Raw genomic sequence first — 23,799 nt, forward strand, 5'->3', positions numbered from 1 at the left:
CGACCAACAGAGGGCGCCATGAGCCCACCCAGCTTAGTGGCTCTCAGGTAATTTGCAAAATTAAAATACAATTTCTGGGTGCACCAGGGCACTGATAATTGAGTTGTTGGACCTCAGTGATACAATCTTGTCTCAAAACCCCATAATTCCATGAAAAAATTGATTATTTTTGAAAAACATACTTTTGTGACCCTAGAATAAAATGCACTTTTTAATTTGTGATTTTTTTATTCAATTGCAATCTGTATTTTATTGTCAGTCACTCAGACTCTCAAACTGTCTTCATTTCAATTTCCAGATCACTCTACTCGACCTCAGCATAAAACATGTTTTAGCTCCGACTGCTGCCCTCAGAAGGCTTCCCATGTGCTGGGAGTTTTGTGTCTTGCCCAGTGTGGTCTGTGGTCCCAGGAGTCCCAGGTGCCTGGCTGAGTCAGAACGGGAGTGGAGGAGTTGCCCCCTGTCCTGCTCAAGATGGGGATAGTCCTTGGCTGAATCTGCCCTTCTGGAAGAGAACCTGGTTTTGTCTTCTGCTGTCCTGGATCCGTGGGAAAACAGGACACAAAACTGTCAATAATCGCTAGACACGCTGGGCAGGCTGGAACCCAGCGCCCTCTGGCCCCGCGGCAGCTCTGCTAAGCTCCTGTCACATCGCAGATGGAGCTGGGGACACTGTGGAGTTGTCACAGGCAGCCAGCCCCTCCCACACCACCATCAGATCCGAGGCTGATAGCCAGGGAGAGAAACACAGGCCTCCTTCAACATGCGGAAAGCACAGGGAACACGTGAAGCCCAGCCCTAGACAGGCCACCGGAAAACAACGTGGGAATACGTAACTTGTCGTGTTAACTTAATGTGCGTGCACACTTAAAAAACAGGGTATTTCCTGTGCCTTGGAGGGACTGACAAGTACCCGGGCTCACTCGTGGACTCTGCCCATCAGCCGCTGCTGCTCACGGCTGACTCACCCTGAAGAGCGGACCTTTGACATCTCACTGGCAGACTGATCAGATTCCTCACCCGCGGGTCCTTTTGTTCGCTCCCAGTGTGAAGGTGGTTTCAGCCTCACGGTTTCACAGCACACTCTCGGCCTGTGGAGAGAACATGCACGGCACAGCAGGAAAATCCCGCTCTGCATCTCGGGGTACCGTGAGCTCCAGCCCCAAACCTTGGCTCTGTCATCCACAAAGTGAAAACTGCAGAACAACCGCCAGAATTCGTGCTTGGAGTAAGTGTGACTGGCTATTCATGAGCTCTGAGCATCATGGAATGGTAGCAAATCACCTGCTCTGCCTCTGTCCCACCAGCTCAGTGGCCAGAGACCATGAACAATGTCTCCTCTTCTCAGCTCTGCTCTGTGAGCTGCCAGGCCCAGCGTGGACGGAGACCATGAACAACGCCTCCTCTTCTCAGCTCTGTGGGCTGCCGGGCCCAGCTGGGGACACTCTCCCAGGTTTCTCCTGGGTTGCCCGCAGCAGGTGATGAATGTCCAAGACAGTGCCTTCCTCAAGTGGCCTGGACTCCAGGAGGCAGATGTCGAAGCCACGGGCTTGGCCTTACCAGGGTGCACAGTGCTTGGGGACACCACCAGTATCCCCCTTGAAGATAGGACCAGTGTCAGGACCCGGTGGGTCTCCTACCAGAAGAGAGAGGCTGATATCACTCCAATGGAAGCCCTGTCTGGGTCAAGAGGGACTTGGTCATTTGTAGCAAGAGTGAAGCCTGGGCTTCCCTGAGAGAGACACACCCGGCTTGGGAGGGAGGTGCGGCCCCTGCCTGCTTGAGCAAATGTCCCACGACCACAGGGAAGAGGACACTGGACAGAAGACCCCAACTTTCTCCCTCACAAGAGTGGGGGTGTCCATGACCCAGGCTAGCAGCACAGGTCCCCTGGCTCCATCCCCTCCTGAATCACACCTGTCCTTCCCTTCAGCCTCTGAGACATTTCGAGACCCACATGAACTCCCGAATCCTGTGGATTACATTAGATCCAAAGGGATAGATCCTACAGGAATTCCCAAAGAAACACATGCTAGATAGACAGATGGTGTATGATAGACAGATGGCATATGATAGACAGATGGTATATGACAGATGGCATATGATAGATGGCATATGATAGACAGATGGTATATGATAGATAGATTTTTAAAATGTTATATGATAGGTGGCATTTGATAGATAGATAGATAGATGGAAAAATGGCATATGATAGATGGTTACACAAACAGACAGATGGCATATAAGAGACTGATAATAAATGACATATGATATAGATTAAAAAAGGCATAGGATACATAGATGCATAGATACTTGACATATGATAGATGAATAGGTGACTAGATGAATAGATGATATATGATAGATGGATAGGTGAGATAATAGACAGCATATGATAGATTGATGCATAGATTACATATGATAGATAGATGACATATAATGGATGGATGGATAGGTGGATGGATGAGGGTGTGGGTAGATAGATGGGTGGATGGATAGGTGGGTGGATAGATGGGTGCCTAGATGGGTAGATGAGTGAATAGGTGGGTGGATGCATGGATGGATGGATGGCAGGTGGGTGGATGAGTGGATAGATGGATGGGTAGATGGGTGGATGGGCCCTGCAGGCTGCCCATCAGTCTTTGTCTCTCATTCTCTTTTTCTGACCCGGTCTCCTGGACCACAAGGTGGCAAACAGGAAGACAAATACAACACTTCCAGAGAACAGTTATTCCTGGTATCATCACCAGGTTAGACGTCTTGAAATGATTCCCCATCCCGTTCTCCAGGAGTGCAGCGGTACCTGTCCTTCCCCAGAGTGCAGTGCCTGCCAGCCGGCTTCCTTCACTGGAGACATGGCCTCTCTCATACAGAGGGCAATTCTTCCCGTTTTGGAGATGATATGACACGGATGTGAAATTGTCCAAATGGCACCGGGACACTCGCTGCCGCGGCATTGTGTCCATGCGCAGTACGTTTCTCTCATCTGGTTTTTGTACCGATGTTATGAGGTCTTGGTTTAGGATTGGTTCTTGTTGTTGTTTTGCTCTGTTTCACCCTTAACAGATCTTCTCTGTATCTTCTAACAAACTCACTTTTGTTCAGGGTGAAAAAAGATAAAACGTAGAAGACCTCAGCGAAGGTTGAGAATGATGTGTGTGTCTCTGCACTCCTCCGACACACCCCACGTCGTGGGTCTGCAGGCTCCCATTCCTGCCACAATGAACAGAAGTCGTTCCAGGATCCAAGCAAATCCCGTGGTTTACACAAAAGTGTAAATACATCACATCTGCATAAATACAAAATGTTGAGAGATGGAAAATCTCTACTGGTAAGTAAGAATCACCCTCCAGTGTTGCTGCTGATGAGGTTAAACACTGCACTCCTCACAAGCTCGGGCAACCCTCTGTTGGTTACTTACAGGCAAAAACTGGCAGAGCACGCATCCCAGAGCCGTGGCAGGGCCATGGCAGGTGCCCTGGTTGTCGGGATCAGGCGCTGCCCAATTTTCTGAGCCGAGTCTCGGCACGGCAACGCGCACACTGTCGTCACAGGTTTGCTGTAGCCATGGTTCGGCAGAAATCACATAGAAAGGTCTCTAAGTCAGTATCCACATTTCCATTTGACAGCAATTTGTTTGGTCCACACACACGTAGAGAATTCTAGATCCAAGGCCATCAGTCATCCATTTAAGTGCCAAAGGAAGCTTTGCCCCAACACCTTAACGGAAAGGAGGCCGACTTGACTTCCGGACTTTCCTTTGTTATAAAAGTAACACAGAAAACAAAATTCTATGTTCTGATCAGGACCGCTAACACTTTGATGTATTTCTTTCCACTTATGAAACATAAAATTTGGGTTATATGATACTTTTATATCCTGTACTTCCATAAAATAAAAGTTTCCCATGTGAAAGCAATGTTATAAAATACAGTTTTTACAATCTACAGAAATATTCTATCATCTTGATGCAAAGTACTTTAAAACCAAGTCTCCATTGCTGGTTGTCAATATTTTCTCTACTTCTGTAATCATAAAAACAGCAAGGCAAGGAGCATTCTATGGAAATATCTGGGTAAATGCATGTTAAGGCCTTGAACAATGTCTAGTGCTCCTAACCACTTTTGATTGTTTTGTGGCTTACTTTTTACATCTTTAATTCTTTGACTATGATAGGAATTATTTTAGTGTATAGCATGAAATAAGAGTCTAAGTTTTTCTTATGTTCAGTGGTCCTCCTGGCACTGCCTGTTGCACGACCCTCCCTCTTCTGACTGCTTTGCCCGTCATGATGTTCCACACAGTGGATTCATTGACCTCAGGACCTGCACCTTCTGCCCATCAGCCGCTGACCTGTCTGTCCGTCCTCTGCTGATGCTGTGCCCTGTCCACCTCCTCCAGCATTTCCTTGGCTATTTTCATCTATGTGTTCATTGTTAAATGTTTTAATTGGATATTTTAGTTAGAAATTCAGTATATCTATGAATTATTTTTTTAAGAATTGAACTCCTTACCATATTTAGGTTTTTGCTTAAATAAATTATTATATCACCTGCAATCAGTTATATGTTTGTGTCTTCCTTATTAACAGTGGTGCCAATAACTTCTTTTTCACATTTTATGGTGTTTCTAGAAGTTCCAGAACAATGTAATATACCAGTAAGACTCAGAGGCACCTATTTTCACTTTCATGGGTCTATGGCCAGTGTCTTGCCGTCAAGAATGATGTTCATTGGTTGAAAGAATCTTCTGTTTAGGAAAGTGTCCTTCTATTCCAACCCTGTCAAATATTTCCATCATGAAAATATTGGGAACTCTTACAAGTAATTTTAGAGCAACTGTCAAAACACCCCTATAACTTTAATCCTTTGCTCTGTTGAGAAACTGTATTCGATTAAGGGATTTCCCAATATTAACCCACATAGATAATCCGAGAGTAGGGATAGTTACTGATTCTTTTCATGTACTGCAGGGTTTCACAGATACTTCATTGAGGGCGGTTGCATCTCGGTCTCGCAGGAGGACAGTCTGTAGCAGGTGTGTGTGTGTGTGTGTGTGCGCGCATATGTACATGCACACAGTTGTCATGTGTACACATGGGTGTGCTTATGTGCTCATATGCACGTACGTGTGTGCACTTGTGTGTGTGTGTGGTCCAAACCTCCTCTTTTATAATTGTATAGGATTATTCATTATAAACTATATAGTGTTTTATAATGTACAATAGTCATTGGATTAGGACCCACCTGAAGGACCTCATTTCCCCTTAGTCACCTTGTTAAAGGCCCTGTTGCCAAACAAGGCCACATCCTGAGGTCCCAGGAGTTAGGACAGTTCAGCCACAGCGGGACAGCACTGACTGCTCCCTCCACCACCTCGTATGCCTCTTTATCATCTGTCACAACTGGAGGTTTAAACCAGAGCTTTTCTCTTTCAATCACATCCAGTCAAACCCCCTTCATTTTGAAGGCAGGGTTTAGGGAAAGGTCCACAAACCCCAGGAACTGAACAGACCCTTCCCTCTCTGACTGCACAGGGCTCCCCTCGAGACACCAGCCACGGGACTCCCATGTTGTGAACCACTGTCCCCCTCACTCCCCCAAGGCCTGGTGATTCTCACTCACCCTGATAGCCTAAGTCCTCTCCTTCTGGAAGCTTCCCTGCCTCTTCTGCCCCCCTTGATAGCTCCTCAGGGAACATCTGAGGGGTAGCAGCCACCTCCACTGCTGTATTGGCCACATGGAGGGAACAGTCGTAGGGTGATGAGGCCTCCCCAGCCAGGCCCTTACTACTAACCTTCTCCCATCAAAATGTATGTGGTCCGAGGGTCCACACAGAACACTGCACACTGCCTCTAGTTGAGTTATTGGATATCTCACAAATGTCTTAAAAGTAACATAAACCAAGGTGAACTCCAATCTTGGAATGCTCATCCACCTGGTCTTCCTCATGTGTTCCTCACATCAGCAAACGGCAGCCTACTGGTAGCTCCATCACTGAATTCAGAAAACTGACTCACCCTGGCTTCTTCCCTGTTGACCCCCATGAATTGAGCCCCTCGGCGGGTCCTGGTGACCAGCCTTTCCTGGGGCTGCACTGATGTCTGCTGGAGGCCCGCAGGAAAGCAACTGGACTCTTGGGTCTGTGGTCCTCTAGAAAGCAGTCTACACGATTTCATATTGATTAGATCCGGGGTCTGTGGTCCTCTAGAGAGCGGTCTACAGTTTCATATTGATTAGATCTAGGGTCTGTGGTCCTCTATGAGAGTAGTCTACATGGTTTCATATTGATTAGATCCAGGGCCTGTGGTCCTCTATAAGAGTAGTCTATATGATTTCATATTGATTAGATCTAGGGTCTGTGGTCCTCTATAAGAGTGGTCTACACAATTTCATACTGATTAGATCTGGGGTCTGTGGTCCTCTAGAGAGGGGTCTACATGAGTTTATATTGATTAGATCTGGAGTCTGTGGTCCTCTAGAAAGCAGTCTACACGATTTCATATTGATTAGATCCGGGGTCTGTGGTCCTCTAGAGAGCAGTCTACAGTTTCATATTGATTAGATCCAGGGTCTGTGGTCCTCTAGAGAGCGGTCTACAGTTTCATATCGATTAGATCTAGGGTCTGTGGTCCTCTAGAGAGCGGTCTACAGTTTCATATTGATTAGATCTAGGGTCTGTGGTGCTCTATGAGAGTGGTCTACATGGTTTCATATTGATTAGATCTGGGGTCTGTGGTCCTCTATGAGAGTGGTCTACATGGTTTCATATTGATTAGATCTGGGGTCTGTGGTCCTCTAGAGAGGGGTCTACACGATCTCATACCGATTAGATCTGGGGTCTGTGGTCCTCTAGAGAGGGGTCTACACGATCTCATACCAATTAGATCTGGGGTCTGTGGTCCTCTGTGAAAGTGGTCTACATGATTTTATATTGATTAGATCTGGAGTCTGTGGTCCTCTATGAGAGTGGTCTACACGATTTCATATTGATTAGATCCGGGGTCTGTGGTCCTCTAGAGAGCAGTCTACAGTTTCATATTGATTAGATCCAGAGTCTGTGGTCCTCTAGAGAGCGGTCTACAGTTTCATATTGATTAGATACGGGGTCTGTGGTCCTCTAGAGAGCAGTCTACAGTTTCATATTGATTAGATCCAGAGTCTGTGGTCCTCTAGAGAGCGGTCTACAGTTTCATATTGATTAGATCTAGGGTCTGTGGTGCTCTATGAGAGTAGTCTATACGATTTCATATTGATTAGATCCAGGGCCTATGGTCCTCTATGAGAGTGGTCTACATGGTTTCATATTGATTAGATCTGGGGTCTGTGGTCCTCTAGAGAGGGGTCTACACGATCTCATACCGATTAGATCTGGGGTCTGTGGTCCTCTAGAGAGGGGTCTACACGATCTCATACCGATTAGATCTGGGGTCTGTGGTCCTCTATGAAAGTGGTCTACATGATTTTATATTGATTAGATCTGGAGTCTGTGGTCCTCTATGAGAGTGGTCTACACGATCTCATACCAATTAGATCTGGGGTCTGTGGTCCTATAGAGAGGGGTCTACATGATTTTATATTGATTAGATCTGGAGTCTGTGGTCCTCTAGAGAGGGGTCTACATGATTTTATATTGATTAGATCCGGGGCCTGTGGTCCTCTATAAGAGTGGTCTACACAATTTCACATTGATTAGACTCCGGGGTCTATAGTCCTCTAGAGAGGGGTCTACACGATCTCATATTGATTAGATCTAGGGTCTGTGGTCCTCTAGAGAGGGGTCTACATGATTTTATATTGATTAGATCCAGGGCCTGTGGTCCTCTATAAGAGGGGTCTACACGATCTCATACTGATTAGATCTGGGGTCTATGGTCCTCTAGAGAGTGGTCTACATGATTTTATATTGATTAGATCTGGAGTCTGTGGTCCTCTATGAGAGCAGTCTACATGATTTTATATTGATTAGATCCGGGGTCTGTGGTCCTCTATGAGAGCAGTCTACATGATTTTATATTGATTAGATCCGGGGTCTGTGGTCCTCTAGAGAGTGGTCTACACAATTTCTCATTGATTAGACTCTGGGGTCTGTGGTCTTGTACGAGAGTAGTCTACACAATTTCATATTGATTAGGCTGGTGAACTCATTCATAGCCAGAGTCAAATGCCCATTTTCTACAACAAATCTAAGTTCCACAGTTACTTGCCGTCATAACTTTCTACCAATTTCCCTCCCAACATCAAAATTTTTCAACAATACATTCATTAGTTCATCTATGCCAGTCTTCTGTCATTCAAATGTGTATGGTCTGGGGTTGAGACATTGCCCCCTTTGCTGGGGACACGGTGGCAAACAGTGAGTACTCAGTAAATAACTGTTGATTGAATTGGATGAATCTTCAATTTGACATAGGATTTGGGTGGGAAAATGCTTAATCTCACCAAAAATTGCATTCTCTTTTCCCTTTCTGCTGGTACCAAACACGCCTTCCTAAGTATGATGACATCTGAGTATGACACTTAGTCATGCTGTATAAAGTTTACAGAGTTATTAAATAGAAATCAATATAAAATTTTAATTTTTAACCACAGTAATTAGGAACTCTAAGTCACTAGGATATAACAATCTGTTATAAAAATGTCTGGCTTTTACTGAGACAACATTCTTTGAATTCATTTTATTGCTCACTTGCTTCCATCCTGCATTTCATAACAGGTTGGATTTGAGTCTTTTTTGAGACACTGTAATGACATGTATCCTGTCTGAAAGTCCCTTCTTGGAGAAGCTTAGCTGTCCATAACACAACAAAGAATTAAGAAGTGGGCTGAAAATATATCTCTGAATAATTTTTCTAAAGGCACCAAAGTTCATGTACAAAGGTCATTCATTTTACTCAGCTAGGAATGACTGACCATTTACACAGAGCCAATTGACCATTACCTAAAGTTCCATTCTTATAGCCTTTCTTGAGCTGGTTTGTCATGGCAGACTGGAAAAAGGAAATTAAGGGGGCAAGAGAAGAAATATTGATTATGTCAAGAAGTGATAACTGATGGGCTGATACTGAAGGGGGAAAAAAGTTAAAATGAAAGATAATAGGAATTTTTGTTCATGTAACAGCATCTGGAGCCCTTAGGGTGGGAGCATTCAGTGACAGGTACCTTATTCATTCTGAAGGCATCACTGTGCAACATAGCACATCTTAAAAACTTAGCTCCATCAATTAAAAAAAATAAAATATAGTCATTATACCAGAGGTAGCCAGAAAGGCACAGTGCATATACTACGGAGGTGCCCATCTATGTGGACAGTGTTCTTAAAGCTTTGCAGTTGAGTGACTGCATATCTGTTACCTGGGCACCTGCTGACTTCCCAAGGCTGCCTTACTGAAATCTCCCCACTCTAGATCTCAGCGTAGAGAAGAATTCCATCTGGCTTGATTTCGAGCTCAGCGAAACCTCAGACACTGGTTCCTACTTGCTGCTATTCTTTATTTGATAAGAAGACAATTCAGTGGGGACTCCATCCTTCCCAGGCACCCCACCCTGGACATGTGGAAAGCTTGGCCTCATCTCCCTAATGCGGTGCTTAAATTTCACTTAGAGCTCTTTCCGTTGGAACAAGAGCACTTACCAGTATTTGATGGCATTGATAATGTCGCTTTGCTGCTAAGCTGGAACTGTCACCCTATGCAGCTGGTGGGGCCCATATAAAAGGTAAAGTGAGGTGTCCCTCGTCACCGATGCAGGGCTAGCTGCCAGCGTGGCTGCGTGTTAGGCCTGAGTGCCATCGGCTGGCAGCGGAGTCTTCTTACAGTGAATCTCTTGGCTTAGGTGGGTCAGAAGGCAGGTGTGTTCCTAGAAAACATGGCCAGAAAGTCGATCTGGTCTGGGAGAAACCAGGTCCCTCCACCCATGGATCAGTGCTGCCAACTCCTGCATTTACCCTAGAAACAGGCAGCACGCATCACATGAGCTTGGAAATTGGCCTTTCCTTTCTCCCTCTGCTCTGCCCTTCCTCCCTTTGACCCTGGTCCTGGTCATAGCAGCCCCAATCTTGAAATAAAGAATCATGTCCTAGGGATGTATCATACGAGCTGAACTGTGTCCTCTCCCAGAAGAGCTGATGTCCTAACCCCCAGGACTTCAGGATGTGCCCTTGCTTGGAAATCAGGTCATTTCAGAGATGTAATTAGTTAAGGCGAGGCCACCTGGAATAGAGTGGCTCCTTAATTCAATGTGATGGTGTCCTCATTAGAGATTAAACAAGACAGAGACTCACAGAGAGGACCGCCCGTGATGGGAAGGCAGAGCTTGGACCAGTGTGTCTGCAAGTCAGAGAGGACCAGGCATCGCCAGCAATGCCAGGAACCAGGAAGAGGCAAGCAGGAGAATCCTGGAGACTTAGGGGAGCACAGCCCTACCCACACCGTGGTTTTGGGCTGCAGCCTCCAGAGCCGTGGGACAGTAGAGGTCCATTGTTTCAAGCTGCTGGGTTTGTGGCCCTTTGTCACCGCAGCCCTTAAGAAACTGATTTTATGGGCAACTGGCTGCGGCTTGTGTCTGTGAGGCAAAAAGCCGAGCCCTCCACACGAGGTCAGGTGTACCCTGGAAAACTCAAGAATGGGGCATTGTTTACTGACTTTTTGGAATTAGAAGTGTAACCCCCTCTCTCTCCAGTTTAAGCCACACCCTAGCTGTCTACTGGAGGCTGGCCAAGGCACCTACTCCTACCCTGAGCACTCCTCTCTGGGGGTCTTGGACACATGAGGAGGGCACAGTCTCCTGAAGCTCATGGCTCCAGACAAAGCAGACCATCGCTGAGCCTGGCCCATGTCTCACAGAGCTCCCCTATTCCTCTTTCCCTCCCTCCCCGTCTCTCTTTCCCAGGAACACAGGTACAAATGCGAGAGCCTTTTCAAGGCTGGATCACTACGAAAACTATCTTCACGAAATGCTCTACAGGCACGCCTCTACCTTTCGAGACAATATTTGCAAAGATTCAGAAGGTTGCTGTAGTTAATAAAAACATGTTTTACTTTACTAATCAAATTTGAGTTTGCAAAATCTTGCTTCGTTTAAGATTTAAAATCTTAATCTTAAGTTTGATTTGCTTAAATGTTAATTTTGATTTGTTTAAACGTGCTAATCAGTTAAATTTTGAGGTGAGATTAACAAATTAGTAATTAGAAAGAAATTTTCTATTCTGTGACTGAATGTTAAACTCACACAAAATGTTTAATCTTCCAGACCTAGTGCAATGAAGAAATGGTGAAAACACTGTTACATATTTCCTGGGAACAGAAATACATGACTGGATGTTTTCCAAATATTCAAAGCCTCTCAGTCACGAAGGGAACCGGCCTATGCTGACAGCATTTGGGACAAGCTGCAGGTGGGTAATATAAATATAAGCAGGCGGCTATCACCAGGACACTCCACATCCCGACTGTGCCAACCTGACCCAACGCTGGGAATAGAGCTCTCTCAAACCCCTACCAGCTTCCACATTTATTTTTAAGAAAGGTCAGCATGAAATGTTCTCAGAGATTTTTATTAGGCAAATAATTGGATTTTGTCATACAGAAGCCTTATTGTGTTGGGGTGAGAGGATGCCTGACTCACAACACAAAAATTCAAAATTGTTGGTAAGTGGGTTCTTGTTGGCCTCAATTTGCAAATGTTCCCTGAGGGGATGCTCGGATCAGAGTGGGCGCCTTGGGCATCCTGCCAGCAGCTATTTGGGCCCAGGCGCCATCGGTCCAGCCCGGCCAGGCCTCAGGGGACTGCAGATTCCCTTCTCATGGTCCACCTAGCTACCTTGTTTTTTTGTGTTTTAGACTGAGTCTTGCTTTATCACCCAGGCTGGAGTGCAGTGATGCAACCTCCGCCTCCCGGGTTCAAGCGATTCCCCTGCCTCAGCCTCCCGAGTAGCTGGAATTACAGGCACCCTCCACCATGCCCGGCTAATTTTTGTATTTGTAGTAGGGATGGGGTTTCACCATGTTGGCCAGGCTGGTCTCAAACTCCTCACCTCAAGTGATCCACCTGCCTCGGCCTCCCAAAGTGCTGGGATTACAGGCGTGAGCCACTGCGCCCGGCCCCTTGTTTTTCAAATTCTGCTAAAACACAGTTCATGGGGTGGTGTCATGTTACTTGCCTGTCACCCAGCAAAAACATCCCACAAATGACAAGGAAGAAAACTTTTGTTATCAAAGGAATGGCAAAGAAATAATAATTCTGACCTTTGCAAATTGTTGAGGAAATAACTCATGATTTTTCACATTACTGGATTCTTAGTGCTATGCAGTGAGAAAGGTTTGTGAAAATTCCAGCCATCAGGAACGACTTCAGGACCTGCTCCATCTCACAACAGACGAGCTCCTACAGCCTGCTTGTTAGGGATGCATGAGAGGAACATGTTTCCTTCATATGTTTCTCCTTGTAGCATGGCCTTCAGTGGTGAATGCCGGGAACTGTGTTTGGAAAGACTTTAAGTTGTTTTGATGTCGTCTTTTGAGAATGAAAGGGTGAAATTTTCTCCCAGGAGCCACCAGACCTGACCCAGCCCCCACGTGGAGGGTCTGGCACAGTCCCACCCTCGTCCCTCCTCCGTCCTCCAGTCCTCCCCCTCCTTCTTTCACATGTCCTCCTTCCCGCAGAGATCAGCCCTGGCCGAGGAATGGCAGCCTCTGCCATTCACACTTCCTTCCACCCCTGGGGCAAGGGTGCCACCTGCCCACGGGCTCCCTCCGCCTGGCTAGAACCTGCCCACAGCCCAGGGGGCGACCATCAGGCAAAACCCTCAGACAGCCCCATCACTGTCTACGAACTCATCTTCAAGTCTTCAAAATGCTCCCCTCTCTACTAACCCCACCCCACCCCCCTTTTTTTTTTTTTTTTGAGACAAGGTCTTGCTCTTGAGGAGAGCAAAAGGTCACCTGGTGAGCATCAAGCAGGCCATCCAGAGACAGCACTCCTTATCTCCTTATCTGAGAAATTCAGAAGCCGTTGGGCTTCCCTATTATCTAAAGTCGGCATCTGGTTTCAGGCCTCTTTCCAAGAATTCATGGGTAACTAGGATTTCTATGCATCTCTGGAATGCATGCACATTGAAATGCACTGGGCAACCCTTGCTGACTCAGGGCACAAAAACATCCACAGATGTAGTTATTTATCATGACCTCCATGGCTAGTGCGGCCCAAATTATCCTCAGCTCCTGCTTTAAGGTCCGCAAATGCCCCTAAGAAACATCTACCGCTGCACACTCTGTCCCCTCACTGAGACGCTCACTGCTCTCCTCTGCAGCGTTCTTTCTCCTAAAACTTTCCTTTTTCAAACCTACGCCGTTGTCTGTAAATTCTTCTTATTACCTACCACCCGCGAGCTGACCATTTTTCTGATGCTGGGGCTCTGACACCTCTCCTGGCAGCTCTGTCGTCCAGCCTGGAGTGTAGTGACGCCTCAGCCTCCTGAGTAGCTGGGACTACAGGCGTGAGCCACCACGCCCTGCTAATTTGTGTGTGTGTGGTTTTTTTTTTTTTTGTAGAGATGGGGTCTCACCATGTTTCCCAGGCTGGTCTCAAACTCCTGGGCTCAAGCAATCCACCTACCTCGGCCTCCCAAGTGCTGAGATTACAGGCATGAGCCTCCGCACCCAGCCAATTCCTCCCTCCCTAACACTTATTTACAGGGACACGCACCCTTGGTAGCTAAAAGTACATCCTACTCCCACTTTTCTAATAGGCTTTTTTTTTTTTTAGCAGTTTTAGGTTCACAGAAAAAATTGTGCAGAAAGGACAGAGTTCCCTGTACCCCCCTCCGCACCCCAATTTTCCTTATCTTGACATCCTGTGTGGCCCTAGCACAGCTGTCCTCACTGGTGAGCTGACGTTGGGACTCGGTTGCTGACTGAAGTCCTCGGTGCACACCGGGGCTCAGTGTCCATGTGCGCATTCCTGGGTTCCAACAAACATGCAGTGGCACGTCTCTACCATGATCATGTCATACTCAAAGTTCCACTGCCCTAAAAATCCTCTCTTCTCCACCTGTTTATCCTTTCCTCTCCCCAAGGCCCTGGCAACCATGGATCTTTTCCCCATTTCCATGTTTCTGCTTTTTCTAGAATGTCACGTCCTTGGAATCACGCTGTTGGAAGCATTTTCAGGCCGGCTTCCTTCACGGAGCGGGCCCTGCCTGGAAGTCTCCTCCACACCTGCCCATGCTCCGTGGCTCAGCCCCTTCCACGCCCCCTTTCGTGTCCCCTTCCGCTGCTGCACAGCACCCCCTTGTTTGGGGGTCCTACGATTGATTCATTCACTTCCTGAAGGGCATCATGGTTGCTTGCAAGCTTGGCAATAATGCATAAAGCTGCTCTAAACAGACACATGAAAGTTTTTCTGGATCTAAGTGTTCATTTCCTTTGGGCAAATACCAAGCAGTGTGATTGCTGGATCCTACGGTCAGAGCATGTTTAGTCTCCTGAGATGTTGCCAAACTGTCTTCCAAAGTGGCTGTGCCATTTTGCATTCCCACCAGCAATGAGTGAGAGTTCCTGTAGCTGCCCTTTAAAAAGTAAGACACCAAAAACAAAGAAAAAAAAATATCTTCACAACTGTTCCAGTGAAGAGAAAAATCACGTGGTGATGTGTGGCAGCCAAGGCCAGAGTCAGGAACATGGATTTCAGGTGGGTGTGGTCCGAAGACAAAGCTGATGCTCAGAGAAGGGCAATGGGGAGCCTTTTAAAGCCACAAAATACAACACACCTGGGGCCAAATTTTACTGCAGAAGCTCTCGCGGTGGAGAAACTGACACAGGTGATTTGGGGCAAGTTACTCAAGAAGCTGCTAGAGACCAGATGATTGACAATGAGAGGCTGCGCCTCTCCCGGCGGCAGCAGGTGTGAAGAGCCAGGCTTCTGGCTCCTGGTCCTAAAGCTCTGCTCCGTTTGCAGCCAGAAATCGAACACAGGGAAACCCGCCTTGTTTCCAAGAGTTAAAGCATTTACTCTTCAGCAAGGCTGTTTTCATTCTTTTTGTTAATTCTTATTATACAAATAACTATTCGTTTTTAAAATCAACAAGCAAAAAATAAAATAAAATAAAATAAAAAACAAACCTGGACATCTTACTCCTTCTGATGTATTTTAATGTATTTCCCGCCAGACATTTTTCTCTTAAATATTAAAACATGATTTTTACGAATTGTCTTCCTTGTCTTCTCCATTAAAATTTGAAGTGATATCCTTGTCCTCCTTCTCTTTCGCTTCCCCAGACATAAAAGTTTTTGTCTTTTTCTAAGGAGAAAGAAGCATTAAACTCCCAATCCGAACAGTCAAGAGCCACTTGCTGTTTTATTATGCAAATGTCACATAAGACGTCCCCTCACGCCAGGGAACTGCATCTCCAGGTGGGTGGCAGCACAGCAGCACCAGCAGCTGTTATTCTAGCACCTTCTGGACACATGAGGATTGACGCATCGTGTGTCCTGTAAGTTAGACCAGGCAGGGCCACTGCTGCCAAGTCGTTGTGGCACTGAAGAGGCTCCCGATTTAAATCCCAAATCACTCTCTCCATCACGTCGCTGCTGCTATGTGTGATAACTCTGCATACACTGACACACTTACGTACTGGGCATCAGCAATACCTGGCATTTCACCACCCTTTTCACAAAGCAACCTCGTCATTCTCACATGCAGGTCATTTTGTGACAATGCAGAGACTAAAGAGATCTACAAGGGAAGGAGGCAACGCTGAGATGTGACTCAAAGATGAGATCACAGCCAGCTCCAAACAGCGGGCGGGCTGTCATCTGGGGCTACGTGGAGGACTGAATCCACTCCCTCCCGTCTCCACAGAGGACAGGACCTGATGCAACGACTGAGCGAGGGCCCCAGGGAGATCACGGACCAAGAGTGGGCTCACTCCCTGGGTGAAAGGTGTGACGAAGAGGCTGCTTCCAGACGACCAGGGCAGGTGAATATGGAAGTCATCACCTGTCTGCTACCAGCTTATAAATAAACACAAAAAGCAAAAATCACTCAGGGCAGATACACAACTTCCAGGCACCAGATCAGGCCCATCTTAGTTTCTGGCTCCTGCTGGTCTGTGACCTCCTGACTCAGCCCTCCAGCTCTTTGCCACCCAGTTGTCCTTATTGTGCAAGTGTGTGGATGGCATGAACCACCTTCATTCCTTCTAGAGCGCAGAAGGAAGAGGAGGAGAAGGGAATTAAATCCACACAGGAGCTACTTCCCCTAAGGCAAGGTGCCAGGTTTCCTGAATGTGACTGAATGGAGTGGGAGGGCTCTACCTGAGCTGCTGTATTTGATCAGGGCCCTGATACATGAATTATTCATTCCACCAAGAACGCTCCAGTGCCAGCAGCTCTTGGAGGTGCTTGGGTTTTAGCAGTAAACAAAATAGATTTAAAAAAATCTGCCGTGCTGGCACTTAAATTCTAACCGGGGGAGGCTGTCCAAATGAACGGCTAAATAGTTATCACATGCTGGAAGATCAGCATGGAAGGAAAACCAGCCTCAAACATATGAGGCCTGGGGCAGGGGGAGGAAGGGGAAGGAGAAATCCAAACCAGGACGGTAGAGAAGTGCCCTGAGCCGCGATGCTGGGCGGCTTGGAACCTGGTTCCCAAGAGCCTCAGAACACAGCCAAGGCTGGGTTCCGGGCGCTCAGCCTCAGGGGTCAGGAGTGACGCCCTCTCTCCCTCTCTTTGCTCTCTCTCAACCCCAGCATGCCTGGGGCCTCTGTACTTGCTGCTCCTCAATTTGGGATCCCGACTTCGCCCCAAATATCCGAGAGGCCTCCTCCCTGGCTCCTAAAGGTGTCTTCCATGAGATCGTCCAAAGCTCCCCTTTTCTCCCCTCTTTGAAAGTAAGGCTGGAGTGGGAGATGAGTGAACGTGGGAGCAGGACCTCCAGAAGGGTCTAGAAGGGCCTGGAAGGGTCTGGAAGGGCCTAGGTGGTGGTGTTTCTTGAGTAGACTGGGCAGGGGTGGTGGGGAAGGGGAGCCATCTCTGGGCAGCCCTAAATACCGCCTCTCCCCACCCATGCCACTTCAGAACTTCAGCCCTTCTCCGTGAGACCTCCCCCCGCAGCCCCCACCCCCGCCCCATTAGCATTAAGGAAAAGATGACTGAAGACCAAAGTGGGTTGCACCTTCACCTATCTCACCTGCCCCCGCGGACCAGGGCAGGTGCAGTCTGTCTTTCTGGGGAAAGAGGCAGGCAGAACAGGAGCTGGGGAGGAGCCGTCCCCAGCACCAGGCACTCCAGGTGGGGCAGGGGGTGCAGCCTGGTTGGCCAGGGACACAGGGGTCTCTGTCAGTCGTCCCCCACTCAACATCATGTGTGTCTCCTTTTTCCCCGTGGGCTGTGGAAGGATTCTCTGGTGCCCAGGAATGCAGCACAAGAGGTCACCAGACACCCTGGGCTTTGTCACGCAATGGGGAGGCCTCTTGAGACTCAGGGGGCATTATAGGGCCCCTTCCAGTCTCTGGGCATGGCCGGAATGGCCTGGTGGGCTTGTATGAGCTCCACAGTTGGGAACACATACCGGGGAGTTGAGCAGGGGGTCCAGACCCATGGAGAAGTTTCCAGAGACAGCTGACTTGTCATCGGGGTGCCAATTCTCCAGGATTCTGGCCTGGCCCCTGTCAGACCCCTTCAGATATGAACTTGACATTGAACTCAGGAAACCCTAGGCCCCGAGAAGACTAAGGAAGTCGGGAACCTGAGGACCGCAGGGTGTTCTCTGCAGGACGCAGCAGGAAATGCCTCCCCGAAAGCCAGGCCAGGCAGGGCCACCTGTCACCAAGACCCAGTTTAGCCAGGACGCATCGGCTCTGCATCGACTGTCTTTGGTGCAGTTCCTCCGCTGAGACCCCACAGCTCCTCCTAAGCACCCGGAGAGGGGGATTCCCAGACTCAGCCTCATGGATCACCGCTTCCTCTGCGAGGAGCTCTGTTTGGCCCCTGCTAACGGAGGGGCTTCGGCCTTGCAGGGGTTCACTCACTTCCTGCAGGTACAGTGACCGCCTCCCATAGCTAAGGAGGCACTGGAGCTGGTCCACTTATTCACGCTGTCACTAGGGGCCTCTAAGCTTTTAAAGTCAGTGTTGGGAGGGGTGGCAGGGCAAGGTTGTTGACGACACAGATTTTGTCTGATGTTTCACAATTTTGTTTGTTGTTTTAGAAGCAGTCGGGTCATTTTCTTGACATCTACAAGGTGTCTATTTGGAAGGCTCAGTATTCTGACAGTACAGTGGCTTCCCAAGGCACACGAATTTCCCCACCCTGCCCTGAGCTTTATCCGAAGCATCTTCTCTAAGATGCAAAGCAGGGCTTTGGATTTGACAGGAATTTTGCCTTCAGTTTTGAAAAAGGCTGTATTTTGAACAGGCTCAAGTCTCCCCTCCTCATAGGTGGACCCCAAGCCTGTCTTGCCCGGGACAATCTCAAGTGCTGCCTGTCCCAGTGCGGCCATCGCTGCAGCCACGGTCACCCTGCCGGGGCTGCTCTCCCATCCCCTTGAGCATATGGGCGAGGCACTAGGCCAGGGCCGGCGGCGGCTCTTGCTGTTGCTGCTGCCAGGGGTCAGTGAGACCTCACCTTTCTAGGGTCCCTCCCGGAACGTTTGGAGGAGCACCAGGTGACAATGGCCATGGCCCCAGGTGGAATGGTGCTGGGGGTCCCATCAAACATCAGGAGTCCTTTCGGTGTTGCCTGAGCCAGAAGCACCCATGAGCTCAGCACAGGATCTGCCTGGGCCCTGGTCACCGGGGCTGGCGGGGGGTTATTATCCACGGGAGAGGCGTTGCCAGCCCTACACTCGTCACCCAGGGGGCCAGAAGCTGAGGGCCCACAGGGCTGAGGGCTGGGCCAGGCGGGCTCCTTCAGTCCATGTGGCCCACAGCGTGCAGCCCCCGCCCTGGGCAGGCATTCCTGCCCCTCCTAGCCGTGACTAGAGCCTGTAGCTCACCCAGACCCTGTCTCTCTTCCATCCCAGCCCCACCCGGGGAGGGAGAGCAGGCGTAGGCTCGGTGGGGGGAGTGCCCCTTGAAAGGCACCACTGAGGCTGGAAGGTCACTTCTGTCTTTGAACAAATATTTATAGAGCCAGGGCGGGCGGTGAGCAGGTGCACGCCATCTCTGCTTGCGTCTCCTGCCACCTGCTGCCCGGTGGGCGGCAGATTATCGCGGGCGTGAGTGACACGGCACAGCACCAGGTGCTCTGGGAGCCATGTGGAATCATTTGCCTTTCAAGGTCAGATATTCAAACGACAATGGGACCTTCTGATAAACTCCTCCTAAGCCAAACATATTGTAAGTGCAGAAATGCATTTGATTCCCTGATGAACCCATTGTCAAGTCCAAAACTCCTAATGAAGCAATTAGTCAGAGTCCATCTGTGTTTATGGAGTGGCGGCTGCCTGCCGGGGTGTCCTGGGCCCTGGACGGTGAGCACAGCACACAGTGGCAGACGGACTGGGGGTGGACAGCGGAGGGGCCTGGGCCCAGTGGAGACTTCCCAGAAGGTCGTTGCCCTTCATGATGTGTTCGAGACCCCCTGGGGCAGCCAGATGGGGGGAGGGCACAGTCAAGAGAGGGAGAGGCTGCTGCGTCTGCAGCCCAGCAGGACAGCAGAGACCCAGGGTGGACAGTGGAACTGGCCAAGGAGGGCTTTGCTGCAGGGGAGGGCGGGCTCACCCCCGATGGACTCCATGTTCTGGAGAGGGCAGAGGCGCAGGCATCTCCCACGTGCTCTCCACCGGGTGCCCCCAGCCAAGCCTCAGGAGCCCACCTGGCCCCACCTGTCCAGTCAGCGGGGCTGGGGCTGCCTGGTGCCGGGCTGTGTGCCCCGCCAATGACCCACGGCCATCGGTGCATCATGGAGCTGTGCACTGGTCAGCACTGGCTGCCAAAATGTCACATCCCAAGCCAGTACCGTGTAGGGTGTCCTGCAGGGAGGGTGGCCTGGCAGCCTCGCACTTCCTACTGTGGACACACTGGGGCATGGTGTCCCAGTCGCAGTGTGAACTGTGTTCTAATGGTGGTGATCAAGCACACGGGGCAGCCAGTGGAGTGTGGCCAGGTGCTCTGGGCTCAGCAGGCTGAGCTGGGCTCTGGCCTCGGCTCAGAGAGGTGTTAGGACGCTGGGCAGTGTGCAAGAACCTTACAGGTTACAGCAGGAATTAGGAAGAGGTGACAGTAAAGCACCTGTCTTAGCTCTGCTCCACATAGGAAATGCAAAATACATGGAAATGGAGCCTCTTACGGGGGTCTTACCTGTGTGGGGCCCCCCAACCTCCGCTCTCCAGGGAGCTGCCCCATCCCCCATGCGTGTGCCAAGGCAATGGTCACTGGCACTGAACTCACAGGTTGAATCTTCGTCTTGATGCCTTTGTGCCCCTAGTCCTGGAGACTTCTGTGTCCCAGAGTCGGTGCACAATTTTGTGAGTGAACAAGTCAGAGATCGGCTAGGTCCTGGCCTCCACCCGGCAGCACACACTCAAAAGCCGTGCCCCCTCTGTCCCTCGATCAGCCTCCATGGCCAGAGCCGCCGGCCCACTGCTCTGATGCCACCTAGGAAGGGAAACACATCCTAACAGAGGCTTCAGAGCATCTGGCCGGCATTCCTGATAAGACCAAGGAGCCCTGAAGGCAACAGCCGCTGCCGCTCCCCTACCTGGAAGCCAGGCTCAGAGCACCCACCCCAGTTCCTGGTAGGCCAGCCCTGTGTGGCCTGGACATCCCCTAGGGTCACGTCGGCTCCCATCTGCAGGGTGCCCAGCGATGACCCAGGCATCTGAATGTGGGCAGCACACTGGACCAGGCCCCACGGTCAGGGTCAGCCTGTGGCCCTCGTCTGTCTGCCCAGTGGCTGCTGCACGCCAGAGGTCTTGCCAGGGGACTGGCTTGTTCATCTGACCAACCGGTCCTGCTAAGAGGTGCAGGCAGCCCAGGCTTCCTGAGTGGGAGGTGGGAGCAAGGAGCTGCCCTTATTCCACCTGAAAGCAGCCAGCGGTCCTCCCTTTCCATGATCCTTGTCTCAGGCCTAGAATTACCAGCATGGCCAGCTCCAAGCTGATGACCTCCCCCTCATTCAGGTGCACGTGTTGAAGTTACTCTGTCTTAGAACTCTTCCATTTGGGCTCTTGTAGAAAGAGGATGCTGGCTTCTCAGTGCTGGCACCTGAGACAGGAGCTCTTGGGGCTGGGCTGTCCTCACAGCATTCCGTGTGCTGCCAGACGCATAGTTCTCGGTAAACTTCAAGGGCCTGGAGAAACCGCATCTGTGCCTGGAAACCGGACCAGGCCTGTGGATTTCAGATAAGGGAAGGTGCTGGCGCCCGCTGGCCCCCAACCCGAACAGCTGTGTTGTCCTTAAATGTAGCAAAATTAAACGGACGGTGATGTGTGGGGTTTTAAAACTTAACCGGAGAGCGCTGATTGGAGGTTCACATATTTTTAATTGTTTTGGTGCCTTTCCATGAACACCACAATTTGGGTCAATGGTTTCCTTCAAGACTCTGGAACCGTACAGGGCACCTTCCCGGCTGTTCTTCTGCGTTTTCGGAGGGAGACCAGGCACGAGGCCCGTTTCTCTGTCGATGTCACTGAGCATTTGTGTCTGAACCCTGGGCCCTGGGCCTGCTCCCCAGCGACAGGTGCCGGGTCCTGGAGACTCTGGTAGGGAGCAGTTCAGGGCTGTAACAAAGGCCCGTCTGGGGTTCTGGCTGAGCGCACGGACAGAGGGACAGTTGGAGGACCCGGTCCAAAGCCAGGGGCTGCCAGGGGTCTGGCAGGGGCTGGGTGGCTGCATTCGCCCTGTGGTGGGTGTAGAGGCTGAGAGGCGACTTGCTTTGTCCACGACGACAGGAAGCCCGAGGTCAGACTTGCATTTCACTGACCTCTGAACAACTAACAGGTCAGCTTCATGCCTGCTGCCCGGGAGGGAGTGAGCACTATGGTCTGTTGTGCCCGTCGGGGGACATGCCTCTTTTGGGCATTGAAAACTGCCACAGAACCTGGGACGGGCAGGTGCTGTCCCTGCCATCTTGCCAGGTGGGCTCCGTACTCTGTCCCCGGCGGCTCCGGCACCACATTGCTGTGGTCACTCGGTGCCCCTTCTACAGTTTGATCCCTGATTTTTAAATTCAGGATGTGAAGTGCAGAAAAAACTCACTCTCCCTTCTGTTAGAGGAGGCTTTGTCAAGTCTCCTAAACACGCAGGGGTAACTCCACTCTCTGTTGAGGGTCCAGGATGCCTCTGACCGCTTGCACCCCTTGTGCAGGCACCAGGGCGTCCTTGGGCCCAGAGCCTGCTGTGGCCCCTGGGGACACTGGACCTGCCCTGGGGCTCCAGTCCCTGGTGAGTTACAGACGGGTTGCGGCGAGGGAGGGGCCAGTAGAAGTAGCACCTGGCCGGGTACTTTGGTTCTTGTTTCTGTAATTGTTTCTTGGGCAATTTTTGTTTTGTTTTGTTTTGTTTTTTGAGACAGAGTTTTACTTTTGTTGCCCAGGCTAGCGTGCAACAGCACTATCTCAGCTCACTGCAACCTCCTCCTCCCGGGTTCAAGCGATTCTCCTGCCTCAGCCTCCAGAGTAGCTGGGATTACAGGCACCTGGGCAATTTTTTTATTCCTCTTGGGCCTTGGTTTCCTCCAACTGTGAAATGGGGATAATGTAAACCCTTTGCTCGATGTGACTCTGTGGGTGAACACATCCGGAAAAGGTGTAAGCACCTTCACCGCGTTCTCCAGCTGTTCTGCCTTGGCTGAGAGTTGGGGACAGTGGAACCACTCTCAATGGCTGGCACCGAGAATAGACCCTGGTGTCACCATGGACTCTGGGTGACAGTGGCGAGTCAGCACAGACCCATTGATTATAACCCATGCACCACTCTGGTGGAAGTTGCTATAAGTCGGAGAGGCCATGTGTGGGTGGGGGGAGACCATGTGTGGGTGGGGGGAGGCCATGTGTGGGTGGGGGGAGACCATGTGTGGGTGGGGGGAGGCCATGTGTGGGTGGGGGAGACCATGTGTGGGTGGGGGGAGACCATGTGTGGGTGGGGGGAGACCATGTGTGGGTGGGGGAGACCATGTGTGGGTGGGGGGAGACCATGTGTGGGTGGACGGAGACCATGTGTGGGTTGGGGAGACCATGTTTGGGTGGGGGAGACCATGTGTGGGTGGACGGAGACTATGTGTGGGTTGGGGAGACCATGTGTGGGTTGGGGAGACCATGTGTGGGTGGACGGAGACCATGTGTGGGTTGGGGAGACCATGTGTGGGTGGGGGAGACCATGTGTGGGTGGGGGAGACCATGTGTGGGTGGACGGAGACTATGTGTGGGTTGGGGAGACCATGTGTGGGTTGGGGAGACCATGTGTGGGTGGACGGAGACCATGTGTGGGTTGGGGAGACCATGTGTGGGTGGACAGAGACCATGTGTGGGTTGGGGAGACCATGTGTGGGGGGGGGAGACCATGTGTGGGTGGGGGGAGACCATGTGTGGGTGGACGGAGACCATGTGTGGGTGGACGGAGACCATGTGTGGGTTGGGGAGACCATGTGTGGGTGGACAGAGACCATGTGTGGGTTGGGGAGACCATGTGTGGGTGGGGGAGACCATGTGTGGGTGGACGGAGACCATGTGTGGGTTGGGGAGACCATGTGTGGGTTGGGGAGACCATGTGTGGGTGGACGGAGACCATGTGTGGGTTGGGGAGACCATGTGTGGGTTGGGGAGACCATGTGTGGGTGGACGGAGACCATGTGTGGGT

The 23,799-nt window shown here is 50.3% G+C and overlaps 1 long non-coding RNA gene across 1 annotated transcript; it reads left to right on the top strand.

Annotated features, from left to right (window-relative positions):
- The first annotated feature begins 435 nt into the window (after positions 1-435).
- On the top strand, positions 436-4,558 carry LOC144340636 (uncharacterized). The gene is made up of 2 exons (XR_013416880.1): positions 436-2,971; positions 3,106-4,558. It is a non-coding gene; the product is annotated as an uncharacterized LOC144340636 (long non-coding RNA).
- The last annotated feature ends 19,241 nt before the right edge of the window (positions 4,559-23,799 follow it).

The sequence above is a fragment of the Macaca mulatta genome, chromosome 4 (genome assembly GCF_049350105.2).
Source record: "Macaca mulatta isolate MMU2019108-1 chromosome 4, T2T-MMU8v2.0, whole genome shotgun sequence".
Classification (NCBI taxonomy): Eukaryota; Metazoa; Chordata; class Mammalia; order Primates; family Cercopithecidae; genus Macaca; species Macaca mulatta.